The sequence below is a fragment of the Bos grunniens genome, chromosome 19 (assembly GCF_055505025.1).
Source record: "Bos grunniens cultivar Pamir isolate PY7600 chromosome 19, Bosgru_T2T1.0, whole genome shotgun sequence".
NCBI classification, from domain to species: Eukaryota; Metazoa; Chordata; class Mammalia; order Artiodactyla; family Bovidae; genus Bos; species Bos grunniens.
Genome location: NC_141183.1, coordinates 58712119 through 58732317, shown reverse-complemented (window position 1 = coordinate 58732317; position 20199 = coordinate 58712119). Strand labels below are relative to the sequence as shown.

Sequence of the window (20199 nt, the reverse complement as noted above, 5' to 3'; positions counted from 1 at the left end):
CCAGGGTGGGCGGTTTCAATCAGTGTGCTTCCCCTAACAATATGAATCACATGGTAAATAAAATATTTTCTCCCTGGTCCTTTATCAAAGAATTTGCTACCCACTATTCTAGGAGCTTAGGATACAGCAGTGGTAAGCAAAAATTTGGTTGTTACAAACAAAAAACAAACAACCCTGCCCTCATGGTGTTTACATTCTAATGGGGGAAATCAGACAATATACTTAATTAACAAGTTAATCACGTAGTTAAAATTTGAAAGCTAAATGTAATGGGAGAGACTAATCAGGGTAATGGGAATGGGGTGTCTTTATAGGCAAGGGTTGCAACTTTTTTAAAAGTGCTCTGAACAGTTCTTACAGTGAGTTAAGGGTATAGAACACTTGGCCTGGGGCTTTACAGGCTTTGTAAGAACTTTGGCTTTTACTCAGTAAAATGGAAAACCACTGGCATTATTTAAATAGAGAAACGTCATGATCTGATTTGGTTTTTAAAGCCTTTCTCCAGTTGTTCTGTTGAAAATGATGTGTAGTAGTAAGATACAATCAAAGCAGGGAGATGAGTTAATAGGTTTTTGTAATATGGCAGGCAAGAGATGATGACTGTAGCAATAGAAATAATGAGAAATAATTGACTTCATGGAATATTCTGAAGGTAGTGGAACAGGGTTTGCTGATGGATTAGATGACAGGAAAGGGGTCAAGGGTGACTCCCCCTCCCCCACAGCAAGGTTTTTGGCTTAAGCTGCAAGATCAGAGCTGCCATTATTTGAAGGGTGGGGCTGAAGCAGATTTGAGAGGGAGTTAGTTTCCTGGGGCTACCATAACAAACTGCCACAATTTGGTGGCTTAAAACAACAGAAATTAGTTTCTCATAGTTCTAGAGGGCAGACGTCCCAAATCAAAGTGTCAGCAGGATTGCTCTCCCTCCAAAGGCTCTAGGAAAGCCTCAGCTCTCCCTTCAAAGGCTCTAGGAAAGCCTCAGCTGAGGAAATCTTCCCTCAGCTTTTCAGCTTCTGGTGGCTCCAGGCATTTCTTAGCTTAGAGCTGAATGACCATAATCTCTGTCTCTGCCTTCAAATTAACTTCTCCTTCTCTGTGTATCTTCTCTTTTACCTCTTATAAGAATACTTGTCATTAGATTTAGAACCTACCTGGATAATTCAGGATGATCTCATCTCAAGATTTTTAACCCAATTACATCTGCAAAGATCCTTTTCCAAATAAAGTCATATTCACAGATTCCAAGTAGAATTATCTTTCGGAAGGGGCCTCATTCAAGCTTCCACAAAGAGAAGACCAGAGTTGTATATTTATATATTAAATATGAGACTCCTCTGAATTTATTGAGTGGAGATATTGAATAAAGAAGCACATGAAGATGGAAGCCAAGAGTGCACCCACCCTTGTCTCTATCCATACTTGCTCAGATATCACAAGGGTTTCCCCTAACAATGGAGTAACTGGCAAAATGGTCCTTGATATAAAGTAATATGTGCTGCTAGATCAATCTTAATGTTGATGCCTTTAGGTGTAATACAAACAGCCTCTGCTTTCTCTTTTAAAGGATGATATGAATTTCAAATAATAAACGCTGGAGGGGGTGTGGAGAGAAGGGTACCCTTCTACACTGTTGGTGGGAATGTAAATTTGTACAGCCACTATGGAGAACAGTATGGAGTGTCCTTAAAATAACAAAAACAGAGCTAACATGTGACCCTGCAATCCCACTCCTGAGCATGTATCTGGAGAAAAGCATGATCTGAAAGGATACCCACACCCGAATGTTCACTGCAGTACTGTTTACAATAGACAAGACATGGAAGTAACCTAAATGTCCGTCGACTGAGGAATGGATAAAGAAGATATGGTGCCTACATACAACAGCATATTACCCCATTTGCAGCAACGTGGACGGACAAAGACAGTGTCATACTGAGTTGAAGTAAGTCAAAGAAGGAGAAGTATTGTATGAGATCCCCTATATGTGGAATCTAAAAAGAAATGATACAAATGAACTTAGTTACAAAGCAGAAAGAAACTCACAGATTTAAAGAATGAATTTATGGTTGCTGGGGGAAAGGGATATTTAGGGAGTTTGGGATGGACATGTACACACTGCTCTAATAGACAGCCAGGGGGGATTTGCTGTCTGACACCGGGAACTCACACCAGGGCTCCATGACAACCTAGAAAGGTAGAATGCAGGGGAGGTTCAAAAGGGAGTGACATATGTATACCCATGGCTGATTCATGTTGATGTATAGCAGAAACCAACACAATATTGCAAAGCAATCATCCTTCAATTAAATAAAAATAAAATGGATACCCAATAAGAACCTCCTGTATAGCACATGCAACTCTGCTCAACGTTATGTGGCACTGGACGGGAGAGGAGTTTGGGGGAGAATTGATACACATATATGTATGGCCAAGGCCCTTCACTGTCCACCTGAAACTGTCACAACATTATTAATCAGCTATACCCTAATACAAAAGAAAGAGTTCAAAAGAAAAAAAAATTGGTGTGTATTTGACCATGAAAAACAAGATTCTTGGAGGTAGAAAGAAAGCAAGGCTGTTTGTTTTCCTTCAGTGATGAGATCAAGCTTAGAAAAGTACAAAAGGCACTAATCAAGGCCACGGTTTGATTGTTCCTAGGAAAATCCCATGGATGGAGGAGCCTGGTAGGCTGCAGTCCATGGGGTCGCTACAGTCGGACACGACCGAGCGACTTCACTTTCACTTTTCACTTTCCTGCATTGGAGAAGGAAATGGCAACCCACTCCAGTGTTCTTGCCTGGAGAATCCCAGGGACGGGGCAGCCTGGTGGGCTGCCGTCTATGGGGTCGCACAGAGTCGGACACGACTGAAGCGACTTAGCAGCAGCAGCAGCAGCAGCAGCTTTGCCTTGTGAAACACTGTGAACATTTACAAACTGGGGTTAACAATCCAACCAATAGTTTGGAACAGCAACTTTCTCTACTCTACAAAGAATAAACGGTTTTGCTAGCAGCACTTTCTAACCCAGGGAGTTAACTAGCTGAGAAGGAATTTGACCATTAGACCACTTAATACTGACTCAACATAAATATTCTGCCAAATCAAAACTTCAAAGCTCAATATATTAATGAGTTCCTGGAGTCTCTGGAGACCTCTTGCTGGTCAGATAAAAGATCTATCAAGGCGCCTTCTTTTTAATTTAAAGTGAAAATTGATGCTCTTGGGGCCTCAAGTATAATCATGTTAATTTATTGGGGAACACATAAGGAATTGCCAAAAGTAGGAATGATCCAATTATTGGCTTAAATGAGTTTGGGTTTCCTTGTTTTTGTCAGTCTGGTCCATGAAGTACTTTCACTTTCAGACATTCAAAAGTTATTTACATAGGTTTGGGCCTTATTAATGCAGCTAAATAGACCCAGAGGTGGAATTACAGGCCTTCTCTAAAAAACAGTGAAGTTGATATACTAAGAATCGAATTTAAACATTAGCATTCGAGTCAAAGTTACTTTTAATAAATCACAAGAAAGTGGATGCCTTGGGACAGGATAGCTCCAGAGAATGCTGCTCAAATGTGGCTTTTTCCTCCAAAACGTTTCTGGCTCCATTTTTTTCAGAATCTGCCAGGAGAAAAAAAATCCTGACCTCATGGTTTGTTCAATGACATAAAGGAGTAAGTAGCTTCCTTAAGCTCCTACCAAGTAGGGAACATTAAGAAATCATTTGTTTCATCCTGGGCACGAAAGGGCATCTAAATGACTCTGCTACCTTACACTTTCAGGACAGAAATGAAAATGACCAGGAGAGGACTCAGGCATTGGGCTCTTTCTCTTACAGAAAGAGAAAGCGACACGCCTTGCCTCATCATCACTGCCCCTTGTTCTAAGGGGGACAGCAGTGGGAAGTTTTTAAAATAATAGTCTTTGGCATTAGGAGTACTTTTGTGAATCTCCATTTTGTAATTTGCCTGTCCTGTGACTTTTGGCAAGTCACTCAACTCTTCAAAACTTCATATCTTCTTATATAGAAAAGAGATAAAAATAGTCCATATTTTTTACAAAATCTATCAGTAGAGTTAAAAGTAAAGAATAGAACATATTGCCTAACACAAGGCAAGTAGCTTTTGTAGCTATAATTATTATTGCCTGAATACTCAAAGCAAGGTTGAACTGAAGTGCTAACAATTCCACACTTTTCTGTTTGAACTAAATGTCCTTTGATTACATCTTTCACCCAATCACCCCAAATAAGAGACTTTGATGAAAGGCCAACTTTGCTGAGAATGTGATGAGAGGTTTGCTTTCCTATTAGTGGGAGTGGAAAAGCTGTTTGTTCATTTTTGTAATTTGGCTGTGGATCTAAAGGCCCTGGGGAACCTGGCTCAAAGAACTAGAAGTTATTATTGAAAACTGAACATTTTTGATGAACCTAATAGCCAAAGGCAGATCAAGTCCACATAGAATGAAACCTAAAAGTAGGGCAATGAGACAAGCAGGGCTAAGGTAAAATTCAAGCCTCAGACTGTGGCAATAAATAATGCAATGGGTCAGAGTCAGTGAGAAACAGCCTAAGCCAGCACAAATGCTGATTAGGGCCGTTTTAAGGAAGGAAAAGTCTACCAGTGGTCACTGATCTTTATTTCCTGTCACTGCGAAGTCAGAAGCCAACTATATCTAAGACCCCAACTAGATAGCAGTTTTTCCAGATTACATTCATTGTTAATTTTCCTTTATAATAGACAGAAATATAGTCCTTAAAAGAAAAAAAAAAAGCTCTTACTTCTATCCTTTGGAATGTCTTACCTGCTTAACCTCATATTTTGCTCTGAGGTGGAGCTCACATTTCTCTACCTACAAGGGCACTCAGTGTCTTACTGAATAGCGTTACCAAGAGTTAAAAGACACTCTTTAAAGCCTATTGAGAGAAAAAAGAAGTGAGAATTGCGTACACAGACATGCACATATGTGTGTTGATTGGTGAGGGAGTCTCAAAGCCATCTCAAATCCTGAGGGTGAGCCTGGGTGACATGATCTCCTAATAGCCACCTGGTGATAATAGGCATCAGTCATTCAACCATTCCTTTAGCAAAAGTCTGAATTCAAACTAAATATGAATTTAGTTACTTCTGTTATTGGAATACATACTTTGTGGTTATGGACAAGGGAAAATAGGAGGTTATAATAACCCAAGTGAATGACAATATCATTTCAGATAAAATAGACAGTAAAGAAGGTCTTGAGAAATGATTGGATTCAGGATATATTTTGAAGGTGTCACTGAAATAATTGTATAAAAGAGAGGGAACTCGAGCTGACTCCAATATTTTTGGCCAGGATGACTGGGATAGAGCTGCCAGTCACTAAGATAATCCTGTGGGAGGAGCAGATTGGGAGCTTAGAAATCAAGAGTTCTGTTTTAGCCATATTAGGTCTGAAATGACAACTTCGCATCTAAGGGGGATGTGTTGAGTAGGCAGTTGGATGTAGGAGAATGATTTTGGGAGAGGCATGTGGGTTGTAGATATAAATTTAGGAGCTTTTAAGAGTTCAGATGGCTTTTAAAACCCTGAAACTGGGAGAGATAACCTAGGGAATGAGTATAGAAGCTGAGGAGAAGAGCTCTGAAGAATGGACTTCAGGGAGATGAAGAAGAAAAAACAGAAATTGAGGAAGAGAGAAAAGTAAAAGGGAAACTCATAAAGAGTAGTTCCTAGAAGCAAAGTGAAGAAAGTATTTGTGGGGAGAGAGCAAATTAGCCAAGATGGCGTGTCCAGGCTCTCTAGCCCCACGTTTTGTAAATAATGACCACATCACAGCGGAGCTCGTTTACAGCACTGCGCATGCGCTGTAATTCAAGAGGCACTCACTTGGTCGCAGGCTGTGTACGGTATGGCGTATGTGAGTTCCACCTAGAAAGCTGCAGCATTACTGCTGTGTCAGGGCCGTGTCCACTGGATCAGCCACGACAGGAGAGAATTTAGTGTGTCTACTGTTAGAGCTGCTGTGGCAACCAGGAGAGAATACAGTTATGGCCACTGCGCCAGCCAGGAGCGAGGTTGGGTTAGGTTAGGTTATGCTATGGCTGCTGCAGCAGCTGCTGAGTCATCCGGGAGAGCATAAATGCTTTTGTATTTCTACGATTCCTCGCATCTTCTTCCAGCCTCTTAGCTCACTCCTTGCCTACCCTGGGTTCCGCAAACAGTGAGGATAGTGTGAACAGCAAGACAGTTGGTGCTATGAACAGGATCAGCAATACCGTATTTCAAGAAGAGAATTGATCCGCTCTTCCTAATGATATTGATAGACCTAATGTGATAGGGAATAATAATCACCTACAGTATTTGGTACCATGGTGATCATAAAGACTGAGAGCAATACTCTTTCAGTGAAAGAGGAAATAAAAAATCAATTTAATGTGGGTTCAAAAGAGATTGAAAATAAAGGAAATGGAAACAGCAAATGTAGACACCTGGTTTTGGGGAATTTTTTTGTAAAAGGGAGAAAACCTTGACAAAGAGGTCAAACCACTTGCTAGTTTCCTGAATCATGGGGTGATTTAGGATACCATTAGGTTCCAGATCAAAATCCAAGTTGGCGACACTCTAAAGATCATGTGTTCAACCCCACTAGAATAGTGGGAGAGGAAAGAGATGAGTAAGTTAGTCCTGAAAGAAAAGTGAAAGTTGCTCAGTCCTATCTTACTCTTTGCGACCCCATGGACAGTACAGTCTATGGAATTCTCCAGGCCAGAATACTGAAGTGGCTACTCGTTCCCTTCTCCAGAGGCTCTTCCCAACCCAGGGATCGAATCCAGGTCTCCCACACTGCAGGCAGATTCTTTACCAGCTGAGTCACCAGGGAAGCAAATGAATCCTACTCATCAAAAAGGTTTTAGTCAAGTAGTCTGACTTACGATGTCAGAATCAGAAAAAAAAAAAAAAATGTAATTGCTTTTAATCCTTCAAACAATCCAATTACTTCCATATAGCAGACCCTACGCATCTGTGAATTTAACAGTAGGGGATTTTTGAATGTTCATACATCACTCTAAAGGTTGAAGATGTGTGGCTATTTGCAATTTTGCTAAGGAGAAATCTGGAATGTGTGTGCTGTCAGTCTGGTGTGGGGAAAAGGACCGCTTAACCCCACCTTCCAGCACCTGCATTTCATTCAGCTTTGCGGTTTCAACTGACTCATGTGAATGATAATATGTGGCAACAGTCTCAGGTAAGTTATTTAAGTTTTGTTTTTTTTTTTTCTGTATTTTACAAAAAAGAAAATATATCATTAAAATTCCTGTTTAGAGTAACTATATTTTCTGCTATGCTCAGTTGCTTCAGTAATGTCTGATTCTTTGAGACTTAATGAACTATAGCCTACTAGACTCCTCTGTCCATGGAATTCTCCAGGCAAGAATACTGGAGTGGGTTGCCATGCCCTTCTCCAGGGGATCTTCCTGACCCAGGGATTGAACCCACATCTCTTGTGTCTCCTGTGTTGGCAGGCATGTTCTTTACCACAAACACCACCTGGGAAGTCCAATAGTATATTAAATAGAACATTTGTTATAATCTTAGGACTTTAACTGAAGCTCTCAGGTTAAAAACAATAAAATCCCAAGATCTTTTTTTTTTTCTCTCTGCATGGCTAAATATCTAAGCACCATCATGAATAACAAAATGAACAAGGAAATTAATGATGAATTTGACTGATACAGGGGAGACAAGTAGGAATAGCTAGCATTCAACCTCAGTAGACAACATACTTAACTTATAATCACATAAAATTCTAGCCAAAATACACATATTCATGCAAGTTACTATATTTACTTTCAGAATCAGAACCCCTTTGTTTGTGGCAAAACAACAGATTTTTATGATATATATCCCTTGGGTTATGCAAAGAAAATTAAATTGAAATACAGACTTACAAGGTGTGATTTGTAAGAAAAGAGAAAGGGTCTAAGCACAAAGCAAAACAAACAAACAAAAAAAACACAAAAATAAGAATATAGTAGAAAGTCAGGGGAACTGAAAAATTGAATTTGGCATGTGATTTTATAATTTAAAATAATTAAAGACCCTATAATGGTTTGATCTATGATTGTACAAATTCTTATCAAATCATTATTGAATATAAGATGAATCCATCTTGCATTAAAACATAAACACATCAATGCAGTGACTATGAAAACTTTTAATCATCTTCTGTTTCTGTCTTATGAGTCTAGAAATTCAAATGATTATTGAATGGAATTGGTAGGAGAATTTTCATACAAGGGAAGAATTCTTTTCCTTTGTCTCTCTCTAAAGGTGGCGTCTCCCTTTTATCATGCCAAGAGAAATAATGTTTAAATATTGGGTTGATATCAGAAAAGAAGTGGTTTAATACTGGTTTAATGCCCTTTGAGCAAGAAAAATTCATAGGCCAGTCCCACGTTGCTATGGAGCCAAAGTGAAGCTAGGGATAGAGATGTTTAAAGAGTCTGCTGCGTAGCCAGGAGTTTAAGGGCACAAATGAACACAAATAGTAGTCACTGGGGAAATCTGAAGGTGAGAGACTGGCTGAATCATCCCTTGTCTGTACATTTAGAAGAGGGCCATTATTAATACATAGTGATAGATGATCACTCCTAGATAGAATCTGGGGAGACTGTGCTTCAGGATTTGGAAGAATAAGGAGGTATGAGTGTCCTAGGGCACAAGTAACTGTTGTGTTGGGCTTCTACCAAAGAGCATGCTTTGCTGAAATAGAGCAAGCAGCTTGTAAGAGGTTGTAGGGATTTCTGCTGCAGGCAAAAGTTTTGGAGGGTGTCAGGAGGTCCAGCCGCACCCCTATCAGGAGCCTGTACATGAGAGATGTGCCTGTAGGGCCCTTTGGAGAAGCCACTGGTAAACCTGCAGAAGAGTCAACATCTGGATGCCTGCCGTGAGATAGTGCATGTACAACCACAAGAGAAACACAAACAACGAAATAAAAAAATTCTCTCCTACCTTCTAGAACCCTCCTTTTGTCCTGACTTCAAAGAAGCCAGAAAAGGAGGAGGAGATGTGAAAGTTCCAGAGGAATAGTGACACGACAGTTTATGCCAGTTTTTACCTCTGTTACTCTAGCATTCTAAGATATTGCCTTCACACAAGAGGAAAGTGTTGCATGTCATAAAAGACATGGATATGTGCCGAGGTCCAGCCCTGGCTGATCCAGAGAGTTCGAAGCAGGGACAGCATCGGCAAGGATCAGGATACAATATTAGATATGAATTAGATATTAGATATTAATTAGATATTAGATATTATCAATTAGATATTAATTAGAGATGTAAAGAGTAATAGAATGAGGATAGCTCAGTAGGAAAGTTCAGTGGAGAAAAGAGGCTGGGTAGCTTGGTTTATGCGGGAGACCAATAAAACTTCAAGACAAGAAGTTTGCACCACTTACGTAGGCCGCAGGCGTCCTTCCATTCTCCCAAAGTAGAGGAGACACTGAGGCCTCTCCAGTCGGATCTTAGAAGCCCAGGCAAAATTAGTAAGCTTGGTGGGTTCCGCGCTCCAGATGGAGACTCAGCCAGAGTTTGAGAGAGAGAACGACATGGGGAGACCAGTATTTCGAGGAACTGATCCCAATTATTTATTTTCCATGGTCTACTTTTATACACTGAGATGTTATGCAAAAGTCGCGCAGGGTCAGCAGTCCTGACTTTTATCAAAGTCAGGTGCTTCATACAAATGTATACAGAGGTCTTAGGGGTGTTACATCATCTTCTGGCCAGAGGGCCTGCTGACAATTTATGACCCTCTCCTTGTGACAGCGGTCAGTCAACCAGGACACTTATTTCTCCAGGGGTGATTATTCTTAAAAAAGACTCCACCTTCCAAAGGTACCAGATAAAGTTACATTCCTATAGGGTGAGGGTGTAGTGGGTTTTAATTAAGGAAACAATTTACTTAGCCTAAGGTCTAATGTGATTAATATCAAAGGTTAATATTTATTTCTTTTATATATTCATTAGTGTGTATAAGGGCAGGGGATGTGAAGACTTAGCAACAAACATTGGCTCAACAAATGAAAAACCCTTCACCAATACAATTTCTAATCAGCCCACTATACTTATACTAATGGTTTTCTAACTTTTCTAAGGAACCTGTTTTTAGAAGGTTTAAAGCATCTCGTGCCTTTCACGGTTGGGAGGCTGTGAGCGATCACATGTGGCCGGACAAGCCTGTCAGGCAGGCTAGAGAACCTTCAGAGGAGTTTCTAGGTTAAAACACTCTTGTCACGCCCAGGAGTTTTTATTAACTGGAGCTCTAAGTTAACTCCTTCTCCGAAAGAGGTGGTGGGGGACAACCCCCCATAAAGTCAGAGGTGTAGGTGAGAGCACAAAGTAGTAAAGTAAGCAGGCTCTGGTTATGGGGGTAGATGCTCGAGGATTTCCAAGGGGGACTCCTGAGGCTCAATCCCGCCTTTGCGTATGTCGAGCCTCCTTCCTCATGACCTTTGCCACGGGGGGAGTGCATCACGCTGGCCCCCAACAGATATGGATATAAGGCTCTGAGAATGCAGAGGTAAGATTACAAGCTACTCACTCCTTGTTGGAGTCCTCTTTTGTGACTAATAGAAACTGAGAAATAAATTGTGAGGGAATGTGACTTTGTGTTCAACAGCCCATTCCCTGTTAGATTGAACGTCATCTAATTGGCAGAGTGGGCATTGACACAACTGGAGCACTGGAGGAAAACATGGTCGATACTAGACAACTCTAGATATTGATTTTAGATTATAAAATCATTAATCAATTGTACTATACATCTAGCTTTATTATTTCCCAAAAAGCATGTGGAGAAATAGGAAGTCAGTGACAACCATTATATAATACTTTGAAGGGGTGACCATGTTGTCGTTAACTGCCATAGCGACATCTTTTATTCTTCAAATCCATCCACACTCAGATAGCTTGTTTTTCTTCAGATTGCTGATATTCAGTGAGGCCAAGCAACAAAAGTCATTCACTTTTTTTGGAACTTTAAGCTTCCAACTGTAGAGGTTTTTGTAATTTTTGGTTAATACTAAATGGTAATTATGATTGTATATTCAACAACAGATCAGATACGTATTTCCTAAGTGTATGCCATCCACAGACATCCATTCATCAAACGTTTGATGAGAACTTACATTATTCTTCAGTTCTGCCAACAATCAGGGACTCTGTGCAGGAAATAGTCTCCATATGACTTGAAAGGACTCCAGCCTAATTGGAAAGTCTAACAAGGAAATTGTAAGTATGATATATTGTGTTGAGTGGTATATAAAGATAAATAAACAATACTCAACACGTGCCAATTACTTGCCATATATCTGTGAGTTGGTGACATCAAGTTGTCTATCAAGGATTCATATTCTTCTTCTGAAGGAAAGAGTTACTGCTGGGAAGAAGCTTCCCACATAGCTACTACCTTTCCCAGCCGCAGTCAGATATAAAGAGGACCATGTACTATGGCCAATGGAATGTGGGCAGAAGTGATGTTTTCTGAATTTCTCCATTAACCCTTCTCCTCCTCCCCAGGCATATATCCCAGCACTGTCACCTGAAATAAATAGACAGATAATAGACCATCCAAGAGAAACTTAAAAGTTACATGCTGATGATGGCAGAGACTCCATCAGCTGGGCCCCTGACTCACTGTGTGGAACAAAGTCGACCCTCTCTCATTTATAGAGTGAAAAATAAACTTCTGTGTTGTAAAACAACTGAGATTTGGGTATTTGTTGGCTAAGCAGCTACTTTGCCATTACTAATATACCCAAAGCACTTGTTACAAATGCCTGATATGATTAATCCTTTAAATCAATCACAACAAACTTAGGAAATGATTACTGCTATTATCCACATTTTATCAATGAGGAAACTGAGGTCCAGAAAGGAGATGCCATCTGTTCATGTTCACAGAGGTAGTAAGTAGTGACGGCACTTTATCAGTGAGTAATAATAAAGAGTAGAGTCATTATGGGCCCTGACCTTGAAGAGGTTTCAATCTCAAGGTTCAGATTATATAGATGTGAAAATTCCTAAATAGAAAAAAATCAAAAGCCTGAACAAGGAACCTAAAATCTCATCTGCATATTTCCAGAATGAATCTCCCTAAGTAATTAGAAAATGCAGTAATAATCCAATGATAGAAAGTTAAAATGATTTAAAATTATATGGCTTGGAAAAATTAATTCAGAAGAAATTAATGGTAGAAAGACATATACATTTGGCTTAACAGAATATAAATTTAAAACAATATAATTTTTATGCTTTCTAAGAGTGAGCTTAAAATCAGAAGTGTTTTATAATCAGTTTTAAATTTAATTTTATTCTTAAGTATTTTAAGCTAATTAAACCAACTATTGAATATTGAAATTTCTTTATGGGTATTTATCCACAAAGTTTTTATTTATAGATGCTTATCTGACTTATTCAAGACAAGGGGGAAGAATTTGAGGCAGCTTATAGAAAAGTGAACAATTGAATAATGTAAAACCTAGAAATAAGTGAGATAATTGGTGTGAAAAAGCCATGAAATAAAAAAATGTCAAAGATAAGACTGATGCAAAATTTGTAACAGATAATACATTTTCACAAGAGGACATGCATATTTATATCTGGTTTTCTGAGCAAAGAATAGTGAAAATATGATTAATTACTAGATTTACAATATTGTCAAGAGGAAGTCCAGCCTTTCCTGCTTGAGCATGAATGGAATTTATTCTGCATCCTCACATAGAAGAAGCTGTGTGACATAATAGACTATAAAGCTTCAATACCAGTATAAAACATGAAGCTGCAAGATTCACACAGCTGTTTCTTGTATAACACCCTTCAATACTGACCTTGGTGTCATTCCAAACCTAGCTCAGTAAAGACAGTTTATAAAGAGTCAAAATAATGCAGTCTGGGTATACAGTTCTCTAACTGCCTGAGCTGACCTTTAATTATTCCATCCCATCTACTTATTGGGAGATGATATAACCCACTTGGATAATAAACTAGATCAGCCTGAAAGCATTGACAGAAGCACATAGTTATTGAGTATTTACCGTAGACAGCTGAGAAGGTTGATTGTAGGAGGAATGGGGATTACAACCCCTGAGAGAAGAAATTAGGACCCATATTAAGCAAAACAGAAGAAAGAAAAAAAGAAAAAGAATAAAGCAAAACTCCATTGACACAGAATTTATGTAAAGATAAGCATGTAATAATAGTAAACAATAAAAAAGTCATCATTATCTTTAGATTCTCTTTTTATACAAAGAATGACCTGGAGCATCAAGGCACATATTTTGTTTTTTGTTTTTATTTATTTTTAACCATTTATCATTGTTTTATTTTATTTGTTTACTTTTTTTAACTTTTTCTTTTGCATTGGGGTATAGCTGATTAACAATGCTGTGATAGTTTCAGGTGAAGGGACTCAGCCATACATATATATGTCTCCATTCTTCCCCAAACTCCCCTCCCATGCAGACAAGGCATACGTTTTCGATTATTATTTGGGCTTCCCAGGTGGCCTAGTGGTAAAGAATCTGCCTCCTAATTCAGAAGACACAGAAGACATGGGTTCATTCCCTGGGTCAGAAAGATCCCCTGGAGAAGGAAATGGCAACCCCCTCCAGTATTCTTGCCTGGGAAATCCCATGGACACAGGAGCCTGGCAGGCTACAGTCCATGGGATTGCAAAAAGTCAGATACAACTGAGCATACACGCACACAATTACTGAATAAGGATTCTCTGCAACTAGTCCTTCCCTGCAACTAGTGATATACCCCTTGTACAGCAAGGGGTAAGGATATAATGACACATTTAAGTGCTGTTAATTAAGCCATGTATGGTCTTCCTCGTTTGTACACCTGCTTGCCCTGTTATTCAAAGAGCAGGAATAAAGTTGCCTAGCCCCAGAGAACACTCTGGTAGAAACTCCAAATGAGAGCTGCCTAGGAAGAGAGGGCAAGGTGAGCAAGTGGCTGGTGAAAGTGAAAATGTGTCAAATTATGTGTATCTACTGACTCATTTTAAAGTATTTTGCTCCCCAAACCCATGGCCCTAGGCCTTGCTGTTTTAGAGGTTTTAGTGCCCCCAAAGAGGTATCCTAACAAGGTATCCAGAAAGTGACAGCATAAAGGTTTCATTGCAATGGAGATAGACCTTAATTCCAATGCGGAGATAGGATTTTGACGTTCTGTGGAGCTGGAACACTGTTTTGAGAGCCTAGGAAACTTTCTATAAAACTGTTGTTGTTGTTCAGTCACTCAGTAGTATCTGACTCTTTGTCATCCCATGAACAGCAGCATGCCAGTCTTCCCTGTCCTTCATTATCTCCCAGAGTTTGCTCACACTCATATCCATTGTATTGATGATGCCATCTCACTGTCTCATCCTCTGTCACCCCCTTCTCCTTCTGCACTCAATCCTTCCCAATATCAGGGTCTTTTCCAATTAGTCAACTCTTCATATCAGGTGGCCAAAGTATTGGAGTTTCAGCTTCAGCATCAATCCTTCCAACGAATATTCAGGATTGATTTCCTTTAGGATTGACTGGTTTGATCTCTTTGCAGTCCAAGGGACTCCCAAGAGTCTTCCCCAGCCCCACAATTTGAAAGTATCTGCCTTCTTTGTGGTCCAAATCTCACACCTGTGCATGACTACTGAAAAAACCAAAGCTTTGACTGTACAGACCTTTGTCGGCAAAATGAGGTCTTTGTTTTTTGATACACTGCCGAAGTTTGTCATAGCTTTCCTTCCAAGGAGTGTCTTTAATTTTGTGGCTGCAATCACTGTCTGCAGTGATTTTGGAGCTGAAGAAAATAAAATCTGTCACTGTTTCCACTTTTTCCCCATCTATTTGCCACGAAATGATGGGACTGGATGCCACAGTCTTCATTTTTTCAATGTTGAGTGTTAAGCCAGCTTTTTCACTCTCCTGTTTCACCCTCCTCATGAGGCCCTTTAGTTCCTCTCCACTTTTGGCCATTAGAGTGCTGTCATGTACATATTTGATATTTCTCCCCACAGTCTTGATTCCAGCTTGGGATTCATCCAGCCTGGCATTTCACATGATGTTCTCTGCATGCAAGTTAAATAAACTGGGTGACAATATACAACCTTGAGGTACTCCTTTCCCAATTTTGAACCAGTCTGATGTTCCATATCCGATTATAACTGTTGTTTCTTGACCTGAATACAGGTTTCTTAGGAGACTGGTAAGGCAGCCTGGTATTTCCATCTTTTTAAGAACTTTCCACGGTTTGTTGTGATCCACACAGTCAAAGACTTTAGCATAGTCAATGAAGCAGATGCATATGTTTTTTCTGAAATTCTGGTACATTCTCTATGATCCAACAGATATTGGCAATTTGATCTCTGTCTTTTCTAAATCCAGCTTGTACATCTGGAAGTTCCAGGTTCACATACTGCTGAAGCCTGGCTTGAGAGCAACAGCAAAGATAAATAGAAGACTAACTAGTGCTTAGATCACTCAGAAAAGGTTAGGATTGACTGGTAGGAAAACAATCCATTTTCTAGGATGGCTAAAAGCATTTCTGAATCAATGAACAAGGAGGTAAGCTGTATGCACTAACCATTTACTCATTCATTTTTTCAGCACATTTATTGAACATCTACTTTATTCCAGAAACTATTGTGACTCTAATTCTTTACAGAAGTAAAAGCTATGTTTTAAATTTCCTTTTCTTGTTCACTATCAGAGTATTTAAATTTGAGATATTTAAAGATATTGCTTCATTTTGTCATTTTTAATAAACCTTTGTTCCATAGAAGAATTCTAATTGCATTTTTTTTGCTTAGCTTACTATTACAAATTTTTCTCCACAATCAGAAAGTGGTAGTGATGGTTTGCCATTTAATACAAAAGGGTAAATATTAAGATGGCATTATGACAGAACCAGGAGATATTGTGAACTTTGACCTTGGAAAACAGATTTTAAGGAAGACTATGGCATTGCCTCTGGGTGGAATAATTGGACATGACTTCAAGTGGCCAAACAAGAACATTTTACAATGGTAGGATAGAGCATCCTCTGAGCTATATAATCACAAAGAAGGGAGCTGTATGACCTGCAGGGAGCAGGTGGGATGCAATGGATGAGAAGCTTCAAAAAATATTGCTAAGAGACTTATACCCAAAAAGTATTCTGTGGCAAACAAATCATGTGCTTTAAGCTAAAGTAATACTTATGCCTTTTGCACAAGTGATTGGATTAGGAAGAATTTCCCAATTTATGGTCACCTGAAAAAAATGGTCCACTTTGGATGGTGGTTAACCAGCCCAACTTAACTAGGAAGATTAAAGGTAAAAGGTAGAAAGCAAAGCAGACACTCCTGGAGGGATTTCAAGAGCTATTATGAGAACAGTTAAGCACAGGAACAGAGACATTTCTTTATCCTCACTTAGCGCAGATAAAGTGGTACAACTCTCACAAACCAAAGAGGCAAATACCATGGTGTTTGGAAGTCAAGTGTTTTGAAACCTTTTATCCAGAGAATTAGGTGGCATAGTGGAGTAAATTCTAGATTTGGTTTCAGAAAACATGGGTTGAGAACTATTTAAGTCATACACTAAGTTTGTGATATCATCCCAATGTGTATACTGAATATTTTACTCATTAGGAAAATATTGATAGGTTATGGTGAATGGTGAACAGTGTTTGGTGACAACTCTGTGGTCTCCAAAGGAGAAGGTCTAACTCTGGGACCAAAGACACAGTCTCACTAATTCAGAGTTTTGTGCAGCAAAGATTTTTATTTAAAGTGACAGGGCAGATAAATCTTTTCTTCTCTAATTGCTGTGGTGAGGATTTCCAAAACTATACTGAATAATAGTGGTGAAAATGGGCACCCTTGTCTTATTCCTGATCTAGAGAAAATGCTTTCAGTTTTTCACCATTGAGAATAATGTTTGCTGTGGGTTTGTCATATATTGCCTTTATTATGTTGAGGTAGATTCCTTCAATGACCACTTTCTGGAGAGTGTTTATCAAAAATGGGTGCTGTCAACTAAAAAAAGAAGATGTACAACTTGAGAGTTGTGAGTTAAGTTTTATTTGGGGCAAAATGAGGACTTCAGCCTGGGAGGCAGCATCTCAGATAGCTCTGAGAGACTGCTCCAAAGCAGCAGTGGGGGAAAGTCAATATATATAAGGTTTTGGTGAAGGGGAGTTCAATGCCATGAAACACTCATTTTACAAAAGGTTTTTGTTAGTCATGAGGATCTGATGTCACCAGGAGGGGACTTAGTGCTTCTCTAGATATGAGGAGATGCAAGGATTGAGATCATAAAATCTGTTCCTAAAAGCATCCAACTATCTAAAGACCTGTCCCACCAGATTCCCTGGAGCGCAGAGCACCTCACTCCACCCTGAACTCCCTCAGGGGTTGCTGAAGGTCAACAGCTGTAGCAGCATGGGGTTCAGTCTCCATAGAGGCAGATGGCAAATGCCTTTGTTGTTCAGTCGTTGACAATGTCCTTGGTAAATGCTACTTTGTAGTTGACAGTGTTGAATTTTGTTGAAAGCTTTTTCTGCATCTATAGAGATTATCGATCCTTTTCATCTTTCAATTTGTTATTAATAATATGGTATATCACGTTGATTTGCATTGAAGAATCCTTGCATCCCTGGAATAAATCCCGCTTAATCACAGTATATGATCCTTTTAATGTGTTGTTGGATTCTGTGAGGTAGTATTTTGTTGAGGATTTTTACATTTCTGTTCATCAATGATATTGGCCTGTAATTTTCCTTTTTGGTGTGACACATTTGTCTGGTTTTGGTATTAGGGTAATTGTACCCTGCAGAATCCAAAAACTCTTGACTTTCATCCCCACATACTGCTCTAGCCCAGATCAGAGGTTCAGATGGAGAAACAGAGAGAGCACAAAATAGACCTTGGACAGATGTTGAGTGCTGGCTTGGTGTCAGACATTGTGGCTGGACCTCCAGAAATATGCGGCAGTGAGTAAGCATTCTGCTTCTCCACACAGAGCTTCTAGAAGCATGTGTGTATGTGTGTGTGTGTGTGTGTGTGTGTGTGTGTGTGTGTGTGCACATGCGCATGATTGCATGCAAGCTATGTATGTGAGAGAAGAGAAAACCTCCTCAACTTCTTTATAAATGGGACTACAGATAGTTAGATCCAGGGATATAATCAATGATGCGTCTCTAAAGTCTGAACATTCAGCAATTACATACTGAGAAAAAAAATACTGAAAATTCTCTAGTTTTAGTACTCAGAACTCTTTAAAAAAAGAAGCTGTAAAAAACAAGTATAGGGTATACGTAGCACGGAATGCAGAAAAGAATCAATGGAAAATGTAAATGAAAATAATTTTTTTAATACTATCCAAATAGAACTAAGAGAGACATTGCTCTTTGCTGTTTCCTACTTTTGGTTCAACCAGTTCCTATGTAAGAACAGAATAAAAGTTCATCCTAGAACCAATATTTATAATATTTTTTGTTGTTTCTTATATAAGTGTGCATAGATTATCTAACTAGGCTTCCCAGGTAGCACTAGTGGTAAAGAACCCACATGCCAATGCAGGAGACATAAGAGACACAGGTTCAATTCTTGGGTCAGGAAGATCCCCCGGAGGATGGCAGAGCAACCTACTCCAGTATTCTTGTCTAGAGAATCCCATAGACAGAGAAGCCCAGGTGGGCTACAGTCCATAAGGTCACAAAGAGTCTGACACAACTGAAGCAACTTAGCATGCACACACGAAAATTGCATATGTTGCTCATCTCATTCAGTAATTCTTTGTCAGTCCTTTGCTGTGTTTTAAAATACTGAGATAATTACTGTTTAGATTTCATATAGGTATATACATACATATATATATATATATAATTATTTTACAAAAACTCAATGTATGTGAGATAGATGCCAAATGAAAAACTGGCAAAACCCCAAATCCATTAAATGTTGCAGAATTTTACCTTAACTATGCCTGTCCTTGTTTGGCTGCAAAAGGAATTTGCAAAATTTTAAGAAGCACTTCAGTGGAAAAAATCTGATTCAGTATCAGAAGATTTAGGTTCAAATTCAAGTCTTTCCATTTATGAGCCTTACAATGTAGAACCTTTCACTTGAACTTTAAATTTTATTTATAAAAATTAAGTACCCCCAAAACTTGTTTATTCAAAAAGTATTTGTTGATGATTTATTACATGCCAGTCCTGCTTTCACAGAATAATTCTGGGATTTATGTGCCAGGGTGGTAACTTCATATGCCATAAAGGCACTGATGGCAAGTCCATCTATGGGGAGAATTTTGATGATGAGAGTTTCATCCTGAAGCATATGGGTCCTGGCATCTTGTCCATGGCAAACGTTGGCCCCAACACAAATGATTCCCTGTTTTTCATCTGCGCTGTCAAGACTGAGTACTTGGATGGCAAGCATGTGGTCTTTGGCAAGGTGAAAGAGGGCATGAATATTGTAGAAGACATGGAGCGCTTTGGATCCTGGAATGGCAAGATCAGCAAGATCACCATTGCTGACTGTGGACAAATCTCATTAATCTGACCTGTGTTTAACTTTACCACCAGACCACTCCTTCTGTAGCTGAGGAGAGCACCCTTTCACCCCCATCTGCTCGAAATAACCTATAATCTTTGTGCTCTCACGGCAGTTCTTTGGGTTCCATGTTTTCCTTATGCCCCTCCAAGTTTAACTGGATTGCAAAGTTAAATTTATGATTATGAAATAAAAACCAAACAACAGCAACAAAAAATGAGAAGAGCAAGGACTGTGGTTCCAACTGTTTAACTAGTGCACACTGTTTTTTAATATGTAAAATATTCTGTGATCTAGAGAATTCAGGACATAATCCAAAAATGCAGAATGCTAAGGCATGTAAAGAGAAACAAAACGAGATATATTGAGGCAATTCTCACACAATGTCTCAGTTACCCACAGACATTTGATGCTTATCCCTGTGTCTAATTATAGCCCAACCCAGTTCCTTTTGTGAACCTTCCTTCTCAATCCTCCCCAACAGCAGCATGGAGCATGGATTGCAAGGGGTCAACATTGGGATTAGAGACAAAAGTTATTAGAAGGATGTATATCTCTGTACCCTACAAATAAGAATAACATATGCTTCAAATTGCCCTAGAACACATTAAAATCAGCACATACTATTA

General features: G+C 39.2%; 1 pseudogene; it reads left to right on the top strand.

Moving 5' to 3' along the window:
* The first annotated feature begins 19258 nt into the window (after positions 1-19258).
* LOC147352796 (peptidyl-prolyl cis-trans isomerase A pseudogene) lies at positions 19259-19983 on the top strand (annotated as a pseudogene).
* Positions 19984-20199: the final 216 nt, after the last annotated feature.